Below are 25,774 nucleotides of genomic sequence, written 5' to 3'. Positions count from 1 at the left end.
ACAGCGGAGCGGTGCTTGAGATGAAGGGCCCAGCGGAGCGGTGCTTGACAGGAAGGGCCCAGCGGAGCAGTGCTTGAGATGGCGGGGCCCAGCGGAGCGGTGCTTGAGACGGCGGGGCCCAGCGGAGCGGTGCTTGAGACGGCGGGGCCCAGCGGAGCGGTGCTTGAGACGGCGGGGCCCAGCGGAGCGGTGCTTGAGATGAAGGGCCCAGCGGAACGGTGCTTGAGATGGCGGGGCCCAGCGGAGCGGTGCTTGAGACGGCGGGGCCCAGCGGAGCGGTGCTTGAGATGAAGGGCCCAGCGGAGCGGTGCTTGAGATGGCGGGGCCCTCTTCAGCGGTGCTCTTCTGCACGGCGGGGCCCTCTTCAGCGGTGCTCTTCTGCACGGCGGGGCCCTCTTCAGCGGTGCTCTTCTGCACGGCGGGGCCCTCTTCAGCGGTGCTCTTCTGCACGGCGGGGCCCTCTTCAGCGGTGATCTTCTGCACGGCGGGGACCTGTTCAGCGGTGCTCTTCTGCACGGCGGGCCCTCTTCAGCGGTGCTCTTCTGCACGGCGGGGCCCTCTTCAGCGGTGCTCTTCTGCACGGCAGGGACCTGTTCAGCGGTGCTCTTCTGCACGGCGGGGACCTGTTCAGCGGTGCTATTCTGCACGGCGGGGCCCTCTTCAGCGGTGCTCTTCTGCACGGCGGGGCCCTCTTCAGCGGTGCTCGTCCAGTAGGTCAAGGGAGCCAGACCTGGCCTGGACTCCCTGCTCACTCGCCCTCCGACCGTGCTGTTGCTGGACCCTTCGGTGACGGAGTCCTGGGCCCTTTGGTGTCCTTCCTAACACCCGGGATGGGGCTTGTGGGCCCCTCCTGCTCCGCGCTCCTGCTGGCTGACTTTTCCGCCCTGCTGCCCTTTCGCTCCTTAGATGGGGCTCTCGGGCCCTTGCCTCCCCTAGCTGTTGTGGCTGGTGATGTGGGAGAACTTGGCTCCTTGGGGGCAGCCGTGTCAGTCCTCTCACGGCGGCCCTTTACCTTCCTGGTTTTCTTGCCTGGTGGGGGGCTGGCTGTCCCCTTGCTGCTGATTGAGGTGTCACTGCTGGCAAAGGGTGGGCTCCAGAACCCATGCACCACAGTGACACCCGAAGCTGGGCTGGTGGTGGCTGAGGTGCTCTTGGGACTCTTTGCAGATGGAGGGGGTGGGTCAGTGGAGGGAAAGAGGTCAAGATTAGCAAGGAAAACTTTCTTAGGACCAAGGTAAAATGTAGGAGAAGTGGAGATGGAAGTGGAGGAAGAGGATGTGGTTGTAGGAGAGTCAGGTGTGCTGTCTTTGGGTGCAGGTGCATGTGCTGGAGGCTGTCGTGAGGTGGATGGCTGTTGGGTGGGTGGCTGCCTGCGTTTGTGTGTCTTGGAAGAGGGGGTGACAGACACAGTGGGAGAGGACACAGGGGACGTGTAAATGGTAGTGGGGGTGGTGACTGCACGTGTGCGGACTAGACTGGAGGGTGTGCTGGTGATGGAAGCACTGGCTGATGGTGGTGTGCATGCAGGTGTGAGTGTAGACGTGACAGGGAGGGAGGAGGGAGACGAGGAGGTGGGGGACACAGAGGTGGTAGTGACTGTTGGAATGTCTGCATCTGGGTGTTGCTTGCGTGAATGCTTGTGGCTTCTGTGGTGCCTGTGTCTGGATGAGCTTCCCTTGGGTGTTGAGGTGTGTGCAGGCTGGTCTGATGGTGTGGATGGGATAGGCTGAGGAACAGGAGACAGAGACAGGCTGGAGGCAGTCAGAAGAGGGAGGCTGGAAACAGGGACAATGGCTGCCGTCAGTGCTGAGGCCAGAGCATTGAACGATCGTTGATGGGCAGCCTGACCCGAATGAATGCCCTCCAGGTAGGCATTGCTCCGATGCACCTCCCTTTCTACCCCCTGGATGACATTCAAAAGGGTAGTCTGCCCAACAATGAGTGTCCTGAGGAGATCAATGACCTCCTCACTGAGGGCAGCAGGGGTAACAGGGGCAGGGGCTGAGGTGCCTGGGGCGAAGGAGACGCCCGCCTTCCTGGGCGAGCGGGCACAGAGCGTAGGCTGAGGGGCTGCTGGGAGGGCGGGGCTGGTGCGCTGGGTGGCGGCTGTACCTGGAGAGGTGGGGGGCCCGGATGTTGCCGCCACCGCTAGGGAGCTCCCATCCGAGGACGTGTCGCTGTCGCTGGTGTCACCACCGGTCCCCGTTGTGGTGCTCCCCTCGCCCTCCGGATTACTGGTGCCCTCGGTGTCTGTTCCTGGTCCCACCGGGGCCTTGTGACTTGCAGCTCCCTCGTGCTCCGATGCCATATCTCCTCCGCCTGATGATGCTAATGCACAGATGCACAAGAAGACGAAGAAGAAGGGTGGGGGGAGAAAAACGAAGACCAGGTTGAGTGCATGCAATGTCAACACCGTTGGCGGAGAGGACAGACACAGGAGCCTCAAGCACTAAGCCGCGCATTCGGGGTACACTACTCAGTACTTCGGACTAGGACTACAGGTCTAGAGAGGCCAAAGGCGCACATGTGCGATGCTGGACCATCGATAGCTGTACTTGTCACCCTACAGAGGTGGGGTCCGGGAGCACAGGGCCATGCCTAAAGGAGCGGACTACACAACAGAAAGCGCCCTGGCCTAATGTCACCCCCAACCCTCCTCCCCCACCCAGACGCCTCCACTGCGCAGATAGATAGCAGAATGTGCTGATACTCACCCCCTTGTGTCTGCTGTGATGTCCTCAAGCGCCCATCCAAATCAGGGTAGGCCACCGCCAGGATCCGGGACATCAAGGGGGTCAGGGTACGACTGGCACCCCTCCTACGTTGGGAGGCCATCCCCAGCAGTGACTCGGCGGTCTTCCTGGTCCCGCGGCGGATGCCCTCCCACCTCTTGCGGCAGTGGGTGCCCCGTCTGACGTGGACCCCCAGGGCCCGGACTTCCTTGGCGATGGCACGCCATATGTCCACTTTCTGATGGGCGCTGACCTATTTGACATGTACAGGGTGGGAAGGAGAAATAATCATATTCCTGCATGTTAGATGCGATTGGCCCCCCCTCCCCAACCTTGCCATATGGCACATGCTCTCATCTGTCGTGCGTTGCACTCCTCATTCGCCCCCCACCCCACCAACTTAGCATCCACCCCACTCCACACAGGCATAGCCCATTCAATGTGCACCCAGTGTACTTACCTGTTGGTCTGGAGGACCGTAGAGTAACGCATACTGGGGGAGGACCCCGTCCACGAGCTTCTCCAACTCTTCGGAACTGAAGGCGGGGGCCCTTTCCCCAGTCGCAGCAGCCATTGTCACTTCCAGACCGAGGTCACAGCAGCACTTGCAGTATAGGTCCTCTCCTGTGGAAGATCAGGTCTCGAGTGATTAAGCAGATAGAAAATGGCGGCCATAGGCTTCAATGTTAGCCAATGCGGCTTCGTATAGCGGTCTTCGACCGCCTACCGCCACGGTGTGCCGCGCCAGCGCATTGACCTCACATCCCATTGTCCCACTTCACAGGTCAGGCAGCCGCCATTTCAAGGGCCCACATGGCATTATTTGTACTGCGTCACACAGGCCTAGGCCTTGCATTGCCACACATACACGCCTTTCAATACATAGATAATCGTGTGCTATGCATGCAGTGGTGAACGTACCTGTGACTTGCTTGACTCTGTGCTCCATGTTGTCCTTCCTAGGCACCGTCCGCTGGGACTTGCGAGGAGAAGGATGAATCCTCGCGTGTACCGCCCGCTGGTGGACCTGTCGACAATGGAAGAACGCCACATCATACTACGATACCGACTTGACCGAGCCACTATACATGAACTGTGTGCCCAGCTGGAGCCAGCCCTGATGTCCCCCATCCGCCAACCCACAGGAATTCCCCCTCTAGTGCAGGTTCTGTCAGTCCTCCATTTTCTGGCAAGTGGCTCATTCCAGACAACAGTGGCCATGTCATCTGGAATGTCTCAGCCTATGTTTTCAAAGATCTTGTCTAGAGTGTTGTCTGCCCTGACGAAACACATGCGACGCTACATTGTATTCCCTGAGGAGGTAGATTTGGCCACTGTGAAGGGTGATTTTTATGCCCTTGGACATATTCCCAACATAATTGGTGCCATTGATGGGACCCATGTGGCTTTAGTACCCCCAAAAGACGATGAGCAGGTGTACAGAAACAGGAAAAGTTACCATTCGATGAACGTTCAGGTGGTCTGTTTGGCTGACCAGTACATCTCCCATGTGAATGCCATGTTCCCTGGGTCAGTGCATGACGCGTATGTGATGCGAAATAGCAGCATCCCTTATGTGATGGAACAGCTACAGAGACAACGTGTGTGGCTAATTGGTGACTCTGGTTACCCCAACCTGCCTTGGCTATTGACCCCAGTGAGGAATCCCCGGACCAGGGCAGAGGAACGGTACAATGAGGCCCATGGGCGAACTAGGAGGGTCATTGAAAGAACCTTTGGCCTCCTGAAGGCCAGGTTTAGGTGCCTACATATGACAGGGGGATCCCTGATGTACTCACCAAAGAAGGTGTGCCAGATCATCGTGGCCTGCTGCATGCTTCACAATCTGGCATTGCGACGTCAGTTGCCCTTCCTGCAGGAGGATGGTCCAGATGGTGGTGTTGAAGCAGCTGTGGAGCCTGCGGAGAGTGAAGAGGAGGAAGACGAAGAGGACAACCCAGACAACAGGGACAGAGTTATCCATCAGTATTTTCAGTAGCACACAGGTAGGAATCACCCACGCCATTTACCATTTACTGAATGCCCCCTGCATCTTTACTTTGTGTATTTCCCCCCAGTTCTTTTAAACTGAAGTTTACTTTTCCCTTCCCTTTTCAGGGCTGTATGACCCACTGCGTGACTTCTGCTTGGTTAGCCCATGGACTAATGCTTATTGACATCGGTATGTTGTCCACAGATAAATAACAGAACATTATTGATAAGTAATGTGTTATACATTTGTAAATAATACAGGCTGACTCCAGAATGATTTATGTGCAATGAGTGATTTATTTTTAGTGCTATATTTTGGTACATGATATTAAAACGGTGAAGGGTGAGGGTGGAGTTATGTCCATGGCAGAGTCCAGTTCTCGGTCGCACAGGTGCATTGTTCATATGGCTGTGGAAGGATGGAGCAGGGGCAGTTCAAGGTTGGACAGGGTGACACTGTGGGACAGTGGAATGACATCCGGGGGGATATTAGACTGGCGGGGGTCTTGGCATCCTACTCTGTCTTCCTTTGAGATCTCAGGTTCCTCTTGCGGGGTGGTTGTCCTTCAGCAGGAGGTGGGGTTCTGGTGGCCCGTCGTTCTGTGGGGGCCTCCTGACCACTAGCGCCGGCGGAGGTGGTAGGCTGTTCCTGGCTAGTGACAGGGGCCCTTTGCGGTGCCACATGGTCCCGCAATGTGGTTTCTATCCGGTTGAGGGCCTGGACTATGGTCCCCATTCCGGTAGCGATGTCCCGGAGTTCATTGCTGAACCCCATGTACCGTTCCTCCTGCTGTGCCTGGATCTCGGTGAACCTGGCCAGTACCGTCGCCATCGTCTTCTGGGAGTGATGGTATGCTCCCATGATGGTGGTGAGGGCCTCTTGGAGAGTCGGTTCCCTGGGCCTGTCCTCCCCCCCCTGTCGCACAGCAGCCCTCCCAGTTGCCCTGGGTTTGGGTTGGCATTCAGGGGTTGGGGTTGTTTAGGGTGGGTTGTGCTGGTGAGACATTGGCAGGGAGGTTATGTGCTGGGGGGTGATATTGGGGGGGGGGGTTGTCATGCTGGTGGTTGGGGGGGGGGTGAAGTAGTTGAGATTCGACTTACCAGAGTCCATTCCTCTGTGTACTCCAGCAAGGCCATCAGGATGCAGGATGTTTACCACCTCTTGCTCCCATGCTGTGAATTGGGGTGGGGTGGGTGGGGGTCCTCCGCCAGTCTTCTGCACAGCGATGTTGTGCCTGGAGATCATCGAGCGCACCTTCCCCCGTAGGTCGTTCCATCGCTTTCTGATATCTTCCCGATTTCTGGGATGCTGTCCCACAGCGTTGACCCTGTCTACGATCCTTTGCCATAGCTCAGCCTTCCTTGCTATGGTGGTGTGCTGCACCTGTGTGCCGAAGAGCTGGGGCTCAACCCTCATGATTTCCTCCACCATGACCCGGAGTTCTTGGTCCGAAAACCGTGGGTGTCTTTGGGGTGCCATGGGGTGGTGTGGATGAGGTGTGGGGTGGTGTTTGTGGTGATGTGCGTGGTGATATGTGGTGATGTGTGCGTAGATGTGGTGTGGGTGATGAAGTTGTGTTCCTGTGTGTGTTGGGGTTTTCTAATGCTGTGCTCGCTATCTCTATCTCTCTCGCTCTCGCCTTCGCTCCGATTTCCAACTAGTGGGGGTTTGTGGGTGATGTGGGTGTGTGTTTTATAGTTGATTGGATGTGTGGGAGCGTTGTTTGTATGTGTCTCAGGTGTGCGTATTTCAAATTGTCCAATGTGGCAGTGTTTTGGTGCTGTGTGTGTATTTTGACCGCGGCGGTGTGTACCGCCAATGGAATACCGCGGTTGAAAGACCGCCGCGTGGATTCGTGGGTCAGAATGGCATGGGCGTGTTTGTGTTGGCGTGATGGTGGAGGTTTGGTCATCTCCAGTTTTCCGCGGCCCGCTGATGTGGCGGCCTTCCTTGGATGTCGGATTTTTGGCGGTTTCACAGTTGGTGGTCAGAATGACCGTGGCGGTCTACCGCGGCCGCGGCGGTAGAATGGCGGACTTCTGACCGGCGGTAAGGGCCTTTTACCGCCGAGGTCAGAATGACCCCCATGGTGTCCTCCTGTCTGTGTTTCCTCTGCAGGTCAGCCCCCAACAGAAGAAGGGATCGTGGCGTGCCATTGCCAATGACATGCGGATTCTGGGTGTCTATAGCAGGTAGAGCACCCACTGCAGGAAACGCTGGGAGGACCTGAGACGCTGGGCCCGGAAGACCGCGGAGGCCCAGCTGGGGATGGTCTCCCAATGAGGGAGGGGTGCCCGTCGGAACCTGATCCCCCTGATATCCTGCATACTGGCCTACCCAGAGCTGAATGGACACTCGAGAGCATCACAGCAGCCACAAGGGGGTGAGTGGAGTGTGTGTAACACCCATCTCTGTTGCCTGGCATAGGATCCTGGTGGTGGGATTCAGTCAGTGCGTGCCCTTTAATGCCAGGTCATACATTGCTGCGTGGTCTGGCTGTGTATAAATGAGTGAATAGCAAATTCATGTTAACTAGCTTGGTGGCATTCCCTGTCAGACAAGGTTTAGTAGGTCCCAGGAGGGGTGCAGATGGTGGTGGTTGACTCTCATCCTGCTGTGGTACTTAGCCAATGGAATGCCAGTGCAGTGCATACTGCTCAATCTTGGTCCCTGTGCATGATGATGATGTGTATGCCATCTGTGGTGTTGGTGCTGTCATCCTGTCCATGTGTGCATTAGCTTCATCTGGTGGAGGAGCAGGGGCACCGGTGAGTGAGGGAGCTGCAGCCCACGGGACCTAGGAGGCAGAGTAGACTGACGCCGATGGGACCAGTGGGATGGACTGCGAGGGGAGCACCACGGTGGGGACAGGAGGTGACAACACTGATTCAGATTCCTTCTCCGATGGCAGGTCCCTGGTGGTGGCGGACACCTCTGAAACTACCCCAGCTACAGCCACCATACCCCGTACCAGCATTGCCCTCCCAGTAGCCCCCCACTCAGTTGGCCGTATCTGCTCATCCAGGAGGGTGGACATCTCCTTCGTCCCAGGCACCTAAGACCCTGCCCCAGTGATCCCTGCTGCCCTCGGTGAGGAGCTATTGACCTCCTGAGATCCATCTCTGTAGGGCAGTCAACCATAGTAAATGCCATCCAGGGGCTTGCATCCCAGATGCAGCAATGCGATGCCTACCTGGAGGGCATCCACCGTGGGTTGGCGGCCCTACAGATATCGTTTCAGGCTCAAGCCTCCTCTCTGACGGCAGCCAATGTCCCTGGCCCTATTATCCCCCGTCCTACTACTTCTTCCCAGTCCCAGTCTCCCCAACCCATCCCATGCACACATACAGACAAGCATGCACACAAAACATCACACAAGAGTGGCACAGACAAACACCAAACTTCACACCACAAGCACTCACACAAACAAGAGACAGAAGCACACACAACAACATCCAGTGCCTCCACTGTCTCTGCCTCCTCCTCCTCCTCCTCCTCCCCCTCCTCCCTCACAGTCACATCCGCACTCACACCTGCATGCACTGCATCAAAAGCCACCACCACCATCACCACATCATGCGCACACCCACCTCACTTGCAGACACCTCCACAAAATCCATCCACACATCCTCTTTGTCCTCTCCCACCCTGTCTGCCCTTCCTAAGAAAAACAAACGCTCGCACTCAGACACCCAACGGTCCATCCACCTCACACATGCACATTGTCCATGCACCTGCACCCAAGTCCAGCAAGCATACACCCTCTGGACCTACACTCCCGTCCCTCCTCCAACACCCCGCCCCACCGTCCCTAAGAAGCTTTTCCTTTTTCATCTTGACCTCTTCTCTCCCCCTTTCCCTCATCCTGCCTGTAAGTGCAGGGTCCCAACGACCCAGCCCAGCACCTCAGCAAAACAGGCTGCCACTTCTCCCACCAAGAAATCTGCTGCTGCCACTAAGGGGCCCCTGAGTGTGAGGGCAGCCACTCCCAGTAAGTCCACACCTCTGCCTCAGAAACAGAGGTCTAGGGTGGCGAAACCTACAACACAGAGGACGGGGTCAGTGGAGGCACCTCCTAGGCCTGGAGGCAAGGACACAAGTCACATGACAAAGGCCAAGGGGGCCCTTCACAATAAGGAAACCAAGGATCCCCTTCCACCACCAAAGGAACCGCCTCCACCATCTGAGGGCAAGGAGCCCCCTCCACCCCCAATGGGACACAAGGAGCCCCCTCCACCATCTGAGGGCAAGGAGCACCCTCCACCACTAATGGAACACAATGAGCCCCCTCCACCATCTGAGGGCAAGGATCCCCCTCCACCACCAATGGAACACAAGGAACCCCCTCCACCATCTGAGGGAAAGGAGCCCCCTCTACCATCTGAGGGCAAGCATCTCCCTCCACCACCAATGGAACACAAGGATCCTCCTCCACCATCTGAGGGCAAGGAGCCCCCTCCACCATCTGAGGGCATGAGGGCATGTAGTCCACCCTTCTGTGGTCTTTCACTCCCCTCCAGTGACAAATGGGAAAGGAGCCTCCTCTAGAACCAGTGGGCATGATAACCACTCCAGTGACTGTGGCCTGCATCTCCCCTTCAATGACGAATTGGCAAGGAGCCCCCTCCAGAACCAGTGGGCATAATTCCCCCTCTAGCTGAGGTGCCCCCAACCCCCTTCCCTCTGAGGTGCCTGCCCATTTCCAATATGATGCCCCTGAACAGTGGAGTCCGGACGTTGTCAGGAGTCTAGTTGGGCCTTGGACTATGCCCTGTGTCCCTTAGGTACTTTGGAATGGCCATTGGCCTAATCTGGACATTGACGCATGCATTTTCATTTCAGAATTCATTATGGTGGCTGTTGGGAGCAAATTACAGTGTTCGTACTTCAAAATTTGTGTCTGTGTATTATTTGCTTGTGGGTCCTGTGACAGTCGATTTACTCTGCAGCTGGTTCCGTGTAAGTGGTGTGTGTTGTACGTGTGTGTGTGTGTCACTTTCCTTTTCCTCCCTCCCTCCCTTGTGTGCTAGGCGGCTGTGCTCACTGTCGTCGTCCTCATCGGCATTGGTGCTCCAGGACAGCCATGGCGTGGTAGAGAATCAGGAAGTCTTGAAGTTCTGGTTCCATGGCAGCCGCAGAATCCTCGGTGTCTCTGATGGTGAGTCTTTCGTTGTTTGTGAAGTGTTTCCACCAGGCTTGTGATGGCCTTGGTACAACCCCGGAAATCCTGGCGGTTTGCTATGTCATAACATGGTGGACGGTACCTTGACTTCTGCCTTGCTGTAGGTGACTACCGCTGTGGTCAGTGGGGTTAATGCCCTGATGGTTGGTGTTCTAGATTGGCTGTCTATGGGAGGTTTCACTGCCATGGTCATAATTTGGTGATAATCTCACCAGGCTGTTGGCGGTATTAACACCACTTTAACAGTGGCTGTCAATCCACCGCCAGTGTCATAATGACCACCTATGACTTTCCCAAAACCTTGGAGCTTGCCAATGCTTGTTTGAGGATGTTCTCAGCGTTCTAGTGACAGTGTGAATGAAATAGGTTTTGCGCTTGAACAGCTTGAGCAAATCGCAGGTGAATTGTGATGTTTGTGAGTGTTTAGGGAGTCTGAGTACTCCAGAAGAAGTTGTTTAGGGAGTTTGCTTACTCCAAAGTGTGACAGTAGGGAAGTCGTAGAACTTCACATGTGTGTGGCGCTTTGTGCTAACAAATTCTCCATGTGGATGTTGGTATACGGACCCTGCATGGTCTAAGACTCCAGATTATTGAATAAGTTTGAGACACTTGGTTTATGTTGTAATTTGCCTGTTTACTAGGTCAACCGGGTGTGGTTGACAAATTCAAGAGTGTGTTTTAAGGTGAGTGATAGGTTTTTCAACTGAGATTTGGTGAGTCCTATGTGCACCAGGACAGACCCAATGATCAGTTGGGTCCACGTGGTTGTTGGAAATCGGACACTGTATGGTCTAAGTCTCCAGAGTATTGAATAAGTGTATGAGACACCTAGTTTATGTTATAATTTGTCTGTTTAATAGGTCAACCAGGCAAGGTTGACAAATTCAAGAGTGCGTTTTAAGATGAGTGATAGGTTTTTCGTCTAAGATTTGGCAAGTCCTGTGTGCACCAGACCCAATGATCAGATGAGAATGAAATTTGCTGGTCGAAATTTTGTTGCAAATCAGGGAAACTGAGACAGAAGGAGTATCTGTTAGAGTGAAATCCCACAGTGAAAAATTAGTAAGGTTTCTGAAGCGACTATGTTACCCTACCTGTGGTAAACAGACAAATTGGGTTTTGATTTTGTTTCGTGCTTGCAATATTTGCATTTAGTTTTGTCTGAGTTTGAATTGAGGAAGACAAGCCGAAAGACTTTGTCAGGGGCTGTACGTGTGGGTTTGGACTACAGAAATGAAATTTTTCAAAACTTTAAAGAGTGCCCTAAGGGGAGATAAGTTTATTTTAATGAGAATAGTGGAAATCACACCGCCAGAAGGTACACCGCCTATATTGTATTTGAGGAACAAGATGCTGCGCCATGACTTTAGCTGAAACTATGGTAAAAAGAGACAGAGAGAGAGATGGGAGCTTAGAGATTCCTGCCCATAGAACATTTAATTTGAGGATATAGAATTTGAGGAGAGTACTGTATGATTTTGAACCTCCTCGAGACCAGCACAATTTGAGGCATTAGTGATTTAGAAACTAGTAGGTAGACAACAACAGCAACTGAAATTTCAGAGAAGAATGAGAAAAGCTGAGAAGACACTAGCAGAGGCTAGATGGGATAGTGAGCAGATATTTTGGAGAACTGAGACTTTACAAAGAATTAAGCTGTTTCGGTAATGCATTACTTGGCATGTTTAGAGGGAGAGACTTGGGATCGTGTTGGGAGGAACATGACGGTCAGCTAACGCGCTGCCCGTGAACTCCCGTCGGACGGATGTGATGCCAAACATCGCGTGAATTGGATTGTGAGCGGACCTCCCCTCGGTCTCTGCTCGGGAAAGTTGCGGAAGCTTTTCACCGTCGGACCCGAGTTGTTTTGTGCCCCCGGCCCCCCCGGGTGACGGCTTGATCGATAGGAAGGCGAGGGTGAGGATTCCCTCCTCGCGCCTTCGCGCACCGGTTCGGGAGCCTGGGAGCTTGAGACTTGGAGCTCCCGCTTTAGCGTTTCTCGGGGGAAGCCCCTGGAGCTGTGCCAGAGGAGCAAGGAGCGGCAAAAGACGGTGACATTATATTTTTGGCGGCTCGGGGGGGGGGGAGCCCGGGAGATTCAGCCCATTGGATATAGCCTGTCTCTAGCAGGCAGAGGCTGTTAACAAAATCGATTCTGCCTTCCCAGGAGTAGCGGGGGGCTTAAAGAAAACGCGTATATTTATGCAAGTGTCGCTTATGGTAAAAATAAGCAGGTGCAAGAGTTGTCTATGTGCTAGAGGATTTTCGTCCCTAAATATCGCATTTTACAGCTGCATATTCGCCAGGGATTGTCACGTTTCAGTGCTTGTCATTTTATAATCACAAAACCTGTGCAAAACTCGCTGCTCTACACAGAAGGGAGGTGAGACACAGATGGGCGCCGATTATTCAACGCCCTTGTACTCGTGGTGGTTCGCCGTTTGCTGGAAGGGCTGAGAGTGTAACTTGTTGCTCAATTGAGAGTTCCTCAGGTTTGAGGGTCTTGAGAAAAAGAGGTGGGCCATCGTTTAGATAGGTCCCTCGTCGGGTAGGGGTACTCGGTCCCTCACATCTAGTGCTGTGTCTCCCTGGATTTCTAGGCGTTAGAAAGAGAAAGAGAGGGGGTAAGAAGAATACTCCTGTTATTGCGTCTTGTTAATTTCATTCCTCCTCTCTTTAGTGTTTTCCCTTTTCCGACTCTTGTCGGGAAAACTAGGAAGGAAAACGGCGAACAAGAAGGGGGGGTCATTGACTATGGGGAGGGGTGGCGGGCTGTCTTGGAAACAGACTCTAAATTCCAGTATTTGGACAGAAGCGGTAAGGGGTGTGCGACGTGGGAGATTTTATACCTCCCGCTGCTCTCTTCGTGGGAGCCTCCCGGAGACCCCGGTGGTCCTCACCAGAACCAACTTAAGTGGGAAGGGGGTAAGAAAGGAGTGTGAGAGTGTTGGAGCCCCGCAGTGCATGTCATTAATCAAGTGTCGCCCCAGGGGTGCCCGGGCAGAAGTCAATGACGTGATTGTGGCCAGGAAAAGTAAGCCCGGTACCCGTGGTGCAAGTGCTAATCTTCGGACTCAGGGGTCTGGAACTATAATAACAGGCAAAGCGGACTTAGATCCTAAAATCTATGGTGAAGGGTCATCCTACACAACATTACTTGTGGATCATCCTCTGCCCCACCGGGAGGAGAGTCAAATCGAGATCCAGGGGAGGAGCGACTCGTTGATCACAAGGTACTTTCAAACTACAATTCCTCCACCACAGGACATGGCAAATGTTCAACCGGCTTTAGTCAAGTTAGGGGTTTCTAAGCTAGGTGAAGGCGGTTCAGCTGTCGGCCCAGCACAAGAACTATTAGACAAGGAACCAGCTACACTGAGAGAGGGCCCCTCTAAGACACTACCCCTGCTGGAAGTTGATGGTAATTTCTCCAGTGGATCAATACCACATGACTCGGATGTACAGGCTCTGTTAATTTCTCTTACTAAAGAAATTAGGGGGAAATTCGAAATTTCAGAAACTAATCAAACTAGGATTCGGGAAGCCTGTGAGGTCTTGGAAAGTAAAATCAATCTGTTATCAGACCGGCTGGGGAAGTTAGAGGCTGTGGTGGAGGCCCACGAGGAGCGAGTGTTAGCTCAAGCTAAGGACATCTCACAACTGAAACGGGGAGAAAAGTTGTTGCAAGACAAATTGGAAATGTTGGAAAATAACATGAGGAGAAACAATATTGGGCTCCTGGGAGTTCCAGAGGGCTTGGAAGGGGAAAATATTAAGAGCTATGTGATCTCGCTGATTAGGGAGGTCCTCCCCAGTATGGTAGGGACCAATTTGGAAGATGATATTCAGAGAGTCCACCGTGATCCTTTCAAGAAAAATCCAGGAAGGAAAAACCCCAGGAGGATTTTGATAAATTTTAACACATACTCTATTAAGGAAAAAATCTTGTCCGAAGCCCTCAAGGTTGGGGCTTTTCCCAAGGGGGAATGGTCTCTTAAGATAAGATCAGATGTGTCTAAGGCAACGTTAGATAGGCAGTGGGAGCTGGGAAAATTTATGCGGGAGCTCCGGGAACTAGGGGCGACAGTCCAACTAAGGTTCCCGGCAGCTCTTCGTATAATGTGGAAGAATAAAATGTACAATATGAGAGACCCTGGGGAGGTCAGTATATTTATAGATCAGATTAAGGCGTCTCAATAAGATCTAGTGGAAAGCCCCCGTCCGGCGTGGGGTTCGAAGATAGGATAACAGGATGGTTATCCCAGTACAAACAGGGAGGGTTCCTCTGGGGGGGGGGGGGGTTTCGGGGGTATGTTGGTGTTGGGTGAAGGGGTGGGTGGCATGGGGGGTCAGGGTTTGTTTTGGGTTTGGTGGGTTGAAAATGATAAAATAAGAAAGTCCTCATATGTTGCTAATATAGGTCGGAGTGGTTGGTGTTCTCCCTTTTTCTTCCTTCTCGTTATGAACGATCATGCAGGGTATTGAAAGGTTGAGATTCCTCTCTTGGAATGTGAATGGGTTAAGGGTGTCGGGTAGGAGGAGGAAGATCTTTGAGTACTTGCGTTTGGTTGAGGAGGAGATTATTATATTGCAGGAAACCCATCTTCACCAAACTGAATGGGAGATCTGGCTTAAACAGCTGAATTGGGTTTCGTTTAGCGTATGCTCTTCTCAAACTAGTACAATAAAAGGTGTGGCAGTTTTGATCAAGAAATCCATGAGGTTCAGGGTAGGAACAGTACATGTTGACCCCAGAGGGAGGTGTGTAGTGGTAGAGCTGTGTGTATGTGGTCACTGGATTACAGTGTCGGGTTACTACGGGCCGAATATTGACGACCCAACGCCATTTCAAGACTTATTTAATATTCTACTTTTAGCTAGGTACCCAGTGGTGTTGGGTGGGGATTTTAATATATTGCTAGACCCTGCACAGGACAAGTCAACCCCCCAGGGTACGGTTAATTCACCTAAAACAAGGGCATTGGTGAAACAAGCGATGCAGGTCTTAGGCCTGGTAGATGCCTGGCACTGGGGAAGGGGAGAAGGAGATAGATATACATTTCACAATAAAAAATATGGGCATAGATCCAGAATAGATTTTTTAAAAATTCATAAAAGTTTATGCCCGGAGGTAAGAAGGATAGCCCACAACACAGCACACATGTCAGACCATTCTGCAGTAATACTACACTTAGATATTAGGGTTAGTAATAGGACAACTAGGAGCACAATCAATCGTGCTTTACTTTTAGATAACGCATTAGTAGAAGTGTTAAAAAAAGATACTAGAGAATTTTTTCAGGTGAATCAAGGAACAGCAAGTTTGTGGTGTGTTTGGGATGCGTTTAAGGCTTATATAAGAGGGAGGCTAGTTAACCTTGCAGCTTATAAGTACCGTGAAGAGAGGGAAAAGCTGGGAAATATGGAATCATCATTGAAAACCTTTCAAGTCGCAAGGTATAATGCGCAGCTAGAAGGCAAAACGGACTTAGTAAAGGAGCTGTCTTGTCAAGAGGAAAAGGTCCGGTCTAGTCTAGACGCCTTTTTTGAAACCCGCTGTAGGTTAAAATGGGAAAGTAGTCAGTATGCTCATTTTGAATATGGAGAAGGTTGCAGTAAATTGTTAGCGTAGAAGGTTAAGACGGACCTTTCCAAAAGGTACATTTTGTCGGTCAAATCAGAGCCTATGAATCAGGTCTGTACAGAGCAAGAGGAGATTGAGGGGGCATTCGTATCTTTCTTTCAGGAGACATATTCAGAAAGTTCGGTTAACTTGGAAGAGCTGGTAAGAGAATTCTTAGATAATGTAGACCTCCCAGTTTTAGAGGAGTCTAAGATGCTCCTATTGAATGATAAGCTAAATGAGGCTGAGTTGGCGGAAGGTTTAAAGGCATTGAAAAAAGGTAAGGCAGCGGGGCCAGATAGTCTCCCTAATGAATTATATAAGGCTTTGGGGGAGGAACTTACCCCATTTTTATTAGAGCTATTTAACTCTATGTTGATAGAAGGGGCCCAAATTCCCAATTCCTGGAGAGAGGCGATAATTTGCTTATTGTTAAAGCCGGGTAAGGATTCCACGTCTTGTTCCTCCTATAGGCCCATCTCCTTGCTGAACGCGGACTATAAACTCTATACAGGAGTTTTAGCCAAGAGATTGGGGAGAGTCGTTGGCAACCTAATCCATCCGGACCAAAAGGGTTTCATGAAGGGGAGGCAGCTTCACGAGATAACTCACGAGTTATTTGCTGCAGTTGATTTGGCGGCACAAGAGAAGGTGCCATTGGCGATCTTGTCTTTTGATGCGGCCAAGGCCTTTGACCGTGTTAATTGGTTGTTTTTAAAGGCGGTCCTGGAAAAAGTGGGCTTGGGAATCCCTTTTATTAGGGCGATAGGGGAACTGTATAGATGCCCCCTAGCGAGAATTTTGGTCAATGGCCAATTAACACAAGAATTTAGGATCAGGCGAGGTACGAGACAGGGATGCCCCCTATCTCCTTTGCTTTTTAATTTATACATTGAACCCTTGGCTACTTTACTCCGGTCTTCTAAAGAGATTTTCCCATTTCGAACTAGGGGCTGGGAAAAAAAACTAGCTTTATACGCAGATGATTTGATGATATACACGAGTGATGTCAGCTCTACTCTACCTAGGGTCATTGCCTTGATGAAACAATTTGGTAGACTTTCTGGGTACAGCATAAACGCAGAAAAGACGGAAATAATGTGTTGGAACTTGTTGTATGCTTCCCCTTTAGTTAAACAAGAGATCAGATATTTGGGTGTTCGATTAGCAGCTGACCTTAATGAGGTAGCTAAATTGAACTTTGACATAATATATAGGGAAACCAAAAAACTGTTAAAAGCGTGGGCCGCTCTTCCTCTTACGATAATTGGGAGAGCTAATATTTTGAAGATGTGTATCCTTCCAAAATTTACTTTTTTGTTTAATACTATCCCATTAGAGTTTGAGAAGAGCTGGTTTAAAAAACTACAAGGGGAGTTATCCTCATTTGTATGGGCTTCTAAGGGAGTTAGGATTGCTTGGAAGAAGTTGAGTAGAAAAAGGGAATGGGGAGGTATTGCGGCTCCAGACCTTTTTAAGTACTATTTGGCATTTCAGTTAAAAAATATTAGATTTTTATTGAATAAAAAGTCTGAGCACGACTTAGCCTGGAGAGCATTAACGGCTCACCTTAAAGAAGGAGCAGACCATTTTTTATATAAATTTGGACATCCCAGTTACTTTAAGAAAGTTCGTTTGAAACTCCCCAGACATGCATGCAACGTTTGGATGCAGTTTCGGAGGGCGCTAGAGATACCTTATTTTTGTAGTTCGGCTCCCATTTGGGATTCGCCTGGCACTCTGGATTGCCTTATAGATAAACTATCAACCCCTTTGAGAACAAGTGGGGTGGAAAGATGGGGCCAGTTAATAGAAGGAGCTGAAGTGTTAAGTTGGTGCGCATTCCAGGAAGGTACCGGTGGGACAGTTTCTAGATTTAAGTATCTTCAAATATCTAGTTGGGTAAAGTCCTGTCGAAAAGGAGAAATAGGGAGGAGTATATGGGAAGGGAAGCTAAATCAGAGAACCATCAACAAAGAGGTTGCATTGTGGTACCACGCTTTGTTAGAAACATCAGATGATAGCGCTTCCCTTCCCTTGTCAAAGTGGGGAGCGATCTTTCCAACTCTAGATGTTACAACACTGTGGCAAAAGTCTTGTTCAATATTGTGGCTTACTACCAGTCCTGCGGGGCTGAAGAAAAATAATTTGTTTACACTCCATAGGGTTTACTGGACTCCGGCCAAATTAACAGCTATTGGGAAAACGCAGAAAAGTTGTCCAAGGTCCGGGGATGATAAGGCGGATGATATCCATATGTTTTGGCATTGCGCTAAGTTGTTGAATTATTGGGAGGATATAGAGAGTATTTTTAAGGTAATTTTTAATGTCAACTTAGTTGTAAACCCAGCTTTAGTGGTGTTTGGGGTGCTGGAACAGGATACAAACTACCAGAAATTGTCAGTTCAACAGGAGTATTTGCTGTTTATATTAATTCTTCTAGCTAGGCGAGAAATTTGTCGTAAATGGATTGATCCTCTTCCTCCTTGTGTGTTGCATTGGCAATTATCTGTAAATCAAATCTGTACGCTGGAACAACGGGGCCCCCTGTCTAGAAAAGATAATTTTTGGTTATATTGGGAAAATGTGTATCAATAACATAATATTTCTTTGTCATATAGGCTCCTTGTACTTTCTGAATTCTTAAAGTCCAATGATTAAGATCTCCCCCCCGCTCTTTGGAGGTGCTGCTTTGGCTATGATTGAAGGTGACAACTTTTGATCAATGACACCCGTACGAAAAAGTATAATCAGTAGATCAGAAGGGATGATCTACTGAGGCTTGGACTATGTACTTGGTGGAATGTTGTTGTTTGCCGCACCAATGCCTTTCCTACTTAACCTAAGCAGGGGTGATGAATATGAGGACAAAAAAAAAAAAAAAAAAAGAATTAAGCTGTTTCCTGGAATCACACAATAGAACGGGAATGAGGCTAAGAGGAGTACTGGGAAGAAGGATTCTTGCCCTTCAGGTCTCAGAGAGCAGTAATCCACAGAGTCTAGGAAGCCTTTAACATGCGATGAAGAGTCAGATGATGATGGGATTATTTTACAGTTATTAAGAAATTATCCCCAACCATATGCAGCACATGAGGGGATTTCAAGCACCAGTGTAGATCATACAGCTCCGATACCAATTAAATCCCCACAGAGCCAGATTCAGGTTAACCATAATATTCCAGCTACTTCAGTGATTCAAAAGCCTATGCCGCAGACGGATAGTCCCATAATTTATCCAGATGTATCCACTATAGATACCGCAACAAACGTAGTAGTGCCGACAAGACAAGTTTACCAGAAGCCGACTTTGATTCAGATAGAGTCTACTCCGAATTTGATCTCCTTGATACAGATGATCCCGAGGTACACCCCATAACAGGAACACAGGCAGAAATGTCTTCACTGATTAGTCGGAGTACAGGAGAAATGTACCCAAGTGACCCAAATGCCCACTCAAGTCCATTTGCAGTGTCAGTACCAGTTACTATAGGTTCATTCATACCATTGTTTGCCCAGGGAAACAATTAAAACAGTGAGCAGAAAATCCTGAACCCAGACCTGGCAAAGGAAATACTCGAAGAGGGTGCAAGAATGATAACTCCCATGAGACCGACTTTTGATGGAACAGGTCCGTTAATTGATTTAAGTCCTTTCAGGACAGAGCCAGATTCAGGTTAACCATAATATTCCAGCTACTTCAGTGATTCAAAGGCCTATGCCGCAGACGGATAGTCCCATAATTTATCCAGATGTATCCACTATAGATACTGCAACAAACGTAGTAGTGCCGACAAGATAAGTTTACCAGAAGCCGACTTTGATTCAGATAGAGTCTACCCCGAATTTGATCCCCTAGATACAGACGATCCTGAGGTACACTCCATAACAGGAACACAGGCAGAAATGTCTTCACTGATTAGTCGGAGTACAAGAGAAATGTACCCAAGTGACCCAAATGCCCACTCAAGTCCATTTGCAGTGTCAGTACCAGTTACTATAGGTCCATTCAAACCATTGTTTGCCCAGGGAAACAATAAAAACAGTGAACAGAAAATCCTGAACCCAGACCTAGCGAAGGAAATACTCGAAGAGGGTGCATGAATGATAACCACCATGAGACCGACTTTTGATGGAACAGGTCTGTTAATTGATTTAAGTCCTTTCAGGACTCCTCCAAATAATGAGGTAGATCATACATAGGTCCTAACCCAGGCATGGTGACACCAGAGACCCCAAGCCTAACATCACAGTAAGTGGCAGGTGTAAGCCAAAACAATGTTACATTACAAGGTTTGACTGCTCAGCAGTTAACTGTTTGGAGAGGTTGAGTATCACCCAAGGAGATTCCAGCAGAGGAAGTGCCCTGAATTTGACTAGACTTAGACTAGAGGCAGAAGACCTAATTGAGGGAACAATAGGGTTGGACAGATTGACACATTCCGAGAAGGCGAGTTACGTTATTTGTGCAAACTAATTACTAAAAAAGCAGGAAATAGTACATCAGAAATTAGCAGATTTAGCAGGAAAATATAATGTAGAGATTGAGAAGACAAATCTTTTGAAGAGGCGTTACAGGTTAGATTTTGACTCAAAGGATTTTGAAAACATGAGAGTCCCGGGAATGAAAATTCACGTTACGGAATTAAATCAGAGCATTCAAATATGGGGAGCATTAGATAAATGGGTAGGCAGATGGCCAAAGAAAAGAGACAAGAGGAAAAGGGATTCTATGAATCTTACTGCAAATGTGCAGCAACCTGGGGATCCAGTAAAAATTCTACCAATGAGAGAGATTCCCGGAGGGAATTTTCTTCATATTCCTTGGAGCAGAAGTGACATTCTATCATTTACGAATAATTATCCCAGGTTGAGAGAGAAGCCAGTAGAGTGGTACCAGCAAACAGATAGATTTGTGAAACTCGCAAAATTGTGGTTCCAGAAGATTTATGGGTTGAGTGCAAGAAGAGTGTAGATTGGCCGACAAGAGAACCACAGAGAGATCCAGTAACAGGTGCACCATCTGCTGATGTAATGAAATATTACTATCAGGTGATTGAATTTTTGAAAACGAGAATTTTTCCCAAGAACATTGATTGGCAAAGAATAGATAGAACAGCTCAGGAAGCGAAGGAGTCAATACATGCACACTAGGAGAGATTGTTACAGGCGTTCAAACATTACAGTGGCACAGAGACAATCGAGCCGAAAGACATGAATAATTTTTTGTTCAGATTTGTTGAAGGATTGAGACCCGAGATTAGCCAGATGATTAAGAGTCATTTGATTTGTAGGAAAGCAAAGCTGGTTGAAGCAGTGCAGTGTGTAAAGTACTGTAGTGATGAAATTTAATTGAAGCAGAGAAAGTTGAAAGAGAAGGCAATGGCGATGCAGATTAAAGCGGCATAAATAGGAATGCAGGGACGTTTTCTGCAACAGCAGGGAAACATGTGGGCACAGAACTAAGCGAAAGGTAGAGGTTGTGTTGGAATTGGAAACGAGAACCGCAGTCCTCATTTGAATACTGTGGTTGTTCAGAATGGTGTGCAAGGAATGAAGACATTGTTGCTGTGTCACGCTTGCGGAGGCCTCAGACATTGGAAACAGGAGTGTCTGATATTAGATCAGGAAGGTGTTGTTCAACAAACAAAATCAATTATTTTCCAAATATGAGAGGACCGAGAATGAGAGGTCACAATCCACATTTTCAAAGAAATGTGAGTCAGGTGAAAGGTTTTCAGCCCATGCAACAGATTCAAATGCCAAGTTTGCAGATACTCCAGTCGCAGCAAATGCAACCACAAGTTCAAATGGTACCTTGAGAGCAAATTCAAATACCTCAAGCCCCATTGGAGAAGCAGCAGCATCAGCTGATGCTTCCTCAGCAGGTCACAGGTCAAAGGTTTAATGAGAGTAATAACACAGTACACCAATTCCCATTACACAGTGAGGATGAGACAAATGATGACTGGGTGAGTGAGAGTTCGGATGAAGAGGAATGCGTGTTAGCAGCTTGATTTGAAGTAGATCAGAAAGGTCCATAGGTCAAGGGAAAGGTAATGGGTCACAAAGTCTTATTTCTACTTGACACAGGAGCTACACGCTCTACAGTGAGAGCTAAAGAAGTTCCAAACCTGTCCTTTTCAGAGAAAACTGTCCAGACTGTAGGAGTTGCAGACCAGTATTTAACCATCCCAATTACAGAACCAGTACAGGTTAAAATTGGAAATTTGAAAGGATTACACAATTTCGTAGTTTGTGACTTTAGTGCGGTATCCTTACTAGAAAGGGACTGGTTGTGCAAAACGAGATGTTCAATTACTTGCTCAAATGACGGAATTGCTATTCAGAGAAACAGTGATGCTGAAGATGACTTGTCCACAGAAACAGACTGTGATGCAGTGATTGAGGAGTACCCTTTGATTAGTCTCTTTCCAGTTTTCACAGTAAGAGATCTTCCTTCCAATTTACAGTTAACAGTTAAAAATAAGTGTGGGATTTTACAGGAAAATAAATTGGTCTATTAAAAAGAGTTGAGCCAGTTAAGGTCCAAGTCATGCCAAATGCAATTTTCCCCCAGATTCCTCAGTACCACGACACAAGATATGAATGAAGGGATTGCACCCATAATTGCAGAATTTGTGAACCAAGGTGTTTTGAAAGAAGTGTTGAGCAGCCCATGTAATTCACCAATAATAGGATTGCAAAAGCCATGAGGAAAATTTCTGATTGATCAAGATTTGAGGAAAGTAAATGATATTGTGATTAAATGGTGTCCCATGGTGTCCAATCCAGCAGTGACATTGTTTCAGCTCCAATGTGATGCTGAATGGTTCACCGCAGTAAATCTGCCACAAGCATTCTTTTCTGTACCTCTACATGAGGATAGTCAATTTCTTTTCTGTTTTACATTTTTGGACCAAATCTCCTATTGGTGCAGAATTCCTCAAGGGTTTTCAGAGTCACTGTCCATTTTCAACCAGATCTTGAAAATGAACCTGGAGTCATTGGAAATGCCTTCCCAATCGATGTTAATATAGTACATTGGTGATTTGTTAGTTTCATCAAACACGAGGGAAGCATGCAAGTATTATACTATTGCCTTACTGAATCACTTAGGGGAAGAATGGGCATAAAGTGTCCCCAGTGAAAATACAGTACTGTCAGAAAGACGTGAAATATCTAGGTCACCTGATTGAGAAGGGAACAAGAAAAATCTCCAGCGAAAGGGTCGCAGTCAGACTGCAGATGAATCCTATAGCTACACAGAGAGATGTCAGGATGTTCCTGGGAATGTTGAGCTATTGTCGCCAGTGGATTCCCGAGTTTTCAATCATTTAAAAGCCATTGCAGAACTGACTCACAAAGATGTCACTGATCCCCTAGTACTAGATCAGGCCTGTATGAAAGCACTTCCTGAGCTGAGACCAAGTCTGAGCAAAGCCCCTGCTTTGGGAATGCGTGACTACACAAAACCCTTCACGTTTTTTTGCCCTGAGCGTGATGAATGTTCTTCGTCTGTTTTGACCCAAGTCCATGGTGGTGCAAACAGACAAGTAGCATATTTTTCAGCTACTTTGGACCGAGTTGAAGCAGCTTTACCAGGCTGTCTGTGAACTGTTGCAGCGGTTGGACTGAGCCTCACTCAGAATGAGAGCATTGTGATGGGACATCCTTTAACTGTCATGGTCCCTCACTCCATTGAAGTTTTACTCACCAGAACCAAGACTCAGCATTTAACTAATGCCAGGCTGACTCGGTATGAGACTGTTATTCTGGGTTCCCCCAGTATGTCGTTGAAAAGTGTACAGTGCTTAACCCAGCAACTTTATTTCCTAAAGACAACATTGAAGTTGACAAGTTGAGGGGAGTTGAACATGACTGCCTGGAAGTAACTGATTTGTGCACAAAACCGAGACCTGCTATTTGAGATACTCAATTGGAAGAAAATGACCAAATTATTTTTTGTCAATGGTTCCTGCTTAAGAGATAACATGAGAACATTGAGAGCAGGATATGCTGAGTGCGCAATTTCTGGTATACTCAAAGCGTCCTGGCTCCGAGGAGTGTATTCTGCACAAGTGGCAGAATTCATAGCCCTACTAGAGCATGCCATGTTTCTGCGCAGCTTAAAGTTACCATTTAAACGGACAGCCTGTATGGATTTGGAGTAGTCATTGACTTTGACCAGCAGTGGTCACAGAGAGGTTTCCTGACCTCTTCTGGTTCACTGGTTAGTAATGGTGAAGGAATTCATGACGTTACAAGCTATTCAAATGCATGAATTGATTGCTGTGCTGAAATGAAGTGCACACCTGAAATCACAAGATTTTGTGTGAATGGCAAATGGGTATGTGGATCAAGTCACAAGGTTTTGCGCATTGAACTGTATATCGTTCAAAGATAAATGGGAATAGCTACCTGAAGAAGAGGAAATGTACCCAAATTATGCATTACATGTTATAGATACCTTGGAAGAATTGAAAGTGCTACATGATAATGTTGACAAAGATGAGAAGAAGGATTGTATAAAGTTAAAATGTGTTTTATGGATTTCAGGAGAAGGACTAGTGGTCTTGCTGAATAGTCTGTAAACTCAAATTGTTAGATATTATCATGGTCAAGCACATGTTGGAAGGGATGCAATGGTTCATACTTTTGAACAATCTTGGGTCAATCCAAAGCTTAGACAGGTTGCCGAAGCAGTTTGCCATTGATGCATCATCTGTCAGCAAATGAACGTGAGTAAAAAGGGACTGTGTTCAATTTGAGCCAGGGAGGTCCATTTATGAGAATGCAGATGGATTTAATTGAGATGCCTGTGAGTAGAGGATTGAAATATGTGTTGGTGATTGTCTGTATCTTCAGTCATTGGATTGAAGCTTACCCTACACGAAGAAATTATAGCCTCACAGTAGCAAAGTTACTGCTTTGGGGACTGATACCTCATTTTGATTTTCCGGTCTCTTTAGAATCACATAGAGGAAGTCAGGACTTGTGGAGCAGATGAGTGGTACCTTGAAATCAAGAATGGTGAAAATGTGTGTGTCCACGAATATGAAATGGCAAGGCACACTGCAATTAGTTCTGATGACTATGAGAAACACACCTGACAGGAAAACAGGACTGTCACCACATGAAAACTTCATGGGAAGAACAATGAGGTTGCCAGCGTTTCCTGTCAATGCTCCTGTGAACATGACAGATGATATGGTGTTGGACTATTGCAAAGGTCTGGATGATGTGGTTCGCTCTTTCTCTCATCATGTGGAAGTCACCACACTGCAACCGTCTCAAGATCAAAGCCACAACCTGAGAGCAGGAGATTGCGTTTAAATCAGAAAGCACATGAAGAATACTTGTTTGGACCCTCGGTGGATAGGCCCTTACCAAGTAGTACTGATTACTACTACAGCTGTGAAGTGCGCTGGAGTTCCATACAGGATCTGTGCCAGCCATACTCTGAAAGTACCATGTCCTTTGGACGATAAAGAATGGTTGTTGAGAGTACCAACAACGTCCAGACCAACTCCAGAATTGGAGAAGGAGAATCAGAGACTGAGGGGCATATTTATACTCCGTTTGCGCCGGAATTTCGTCTTTTTTTTTTGACGCAATTCCGACGCAAAACTAACTCCATATTTATACTTTGGCGTTAGACGCGTCTAGCGCCAAAGTCCATGGAGTTTGCGTCATTTTTTAGCGTGGACACCTACTTTGCGTTAATGATATGCAATGTAGGGATTCCCGTCTAAAAAATTGACTCCGAGGCCTGTGCGCCGTATTTACACTCCTGGGAAAAATTCACGCCCGGGAGTGGGCGGGTCAAAAAAAATGACGTACGGCCGCTTTAGCACAGTTTTTTAGCGCCTGGAAAAGGCAGGCGTTAAGGGACCTGTGGGCTCGGAAGGAGCCCAGAGGTGCCCTCCCATGCCCCCAGGGACACCCCCTGTCACCCTTGCCCAACCCAGGAGGACACCCAAGGCTGGAGGGACCCATCCCAGGGACATTAAGGTAAGTTCAGGTAAATATTTTTTTAAAAAAAAAATATTGTGGCATAGGGGGGCCTGATTTGTGCCCCTCTACATGCCACTATGCCCAATGACCATGCCCAGGGGACATAAGTCCCCTGGGCATGGCCATTGGGCAAGGGGGCATGACTCCTGTCTTTGCTAAGACAGGAGTCATTTCTATGGGGGTTGGGAGTCGAAATAAATGGCGCAAATCGGGTTGGGGTGAAAAATTTG

Source organism: Pleurodeles waltl, chromosome 12 (assembly GCF_031143425.1).
Source record: "Pleurodeles waltl isolate 20211129_DDA chromosome 12, aPleWal1.hap1.20221129, whole genome shotgun sequence".
Taxonomy (NCBI): Eukaryota; Metazoa; Chordata; class Amphibia; order Caudata; family Salamandridae; genus Pleurodeles; species Pleurodeles waltl.
Note: the sequence above shows the minus strand (reverse complement) of the source record.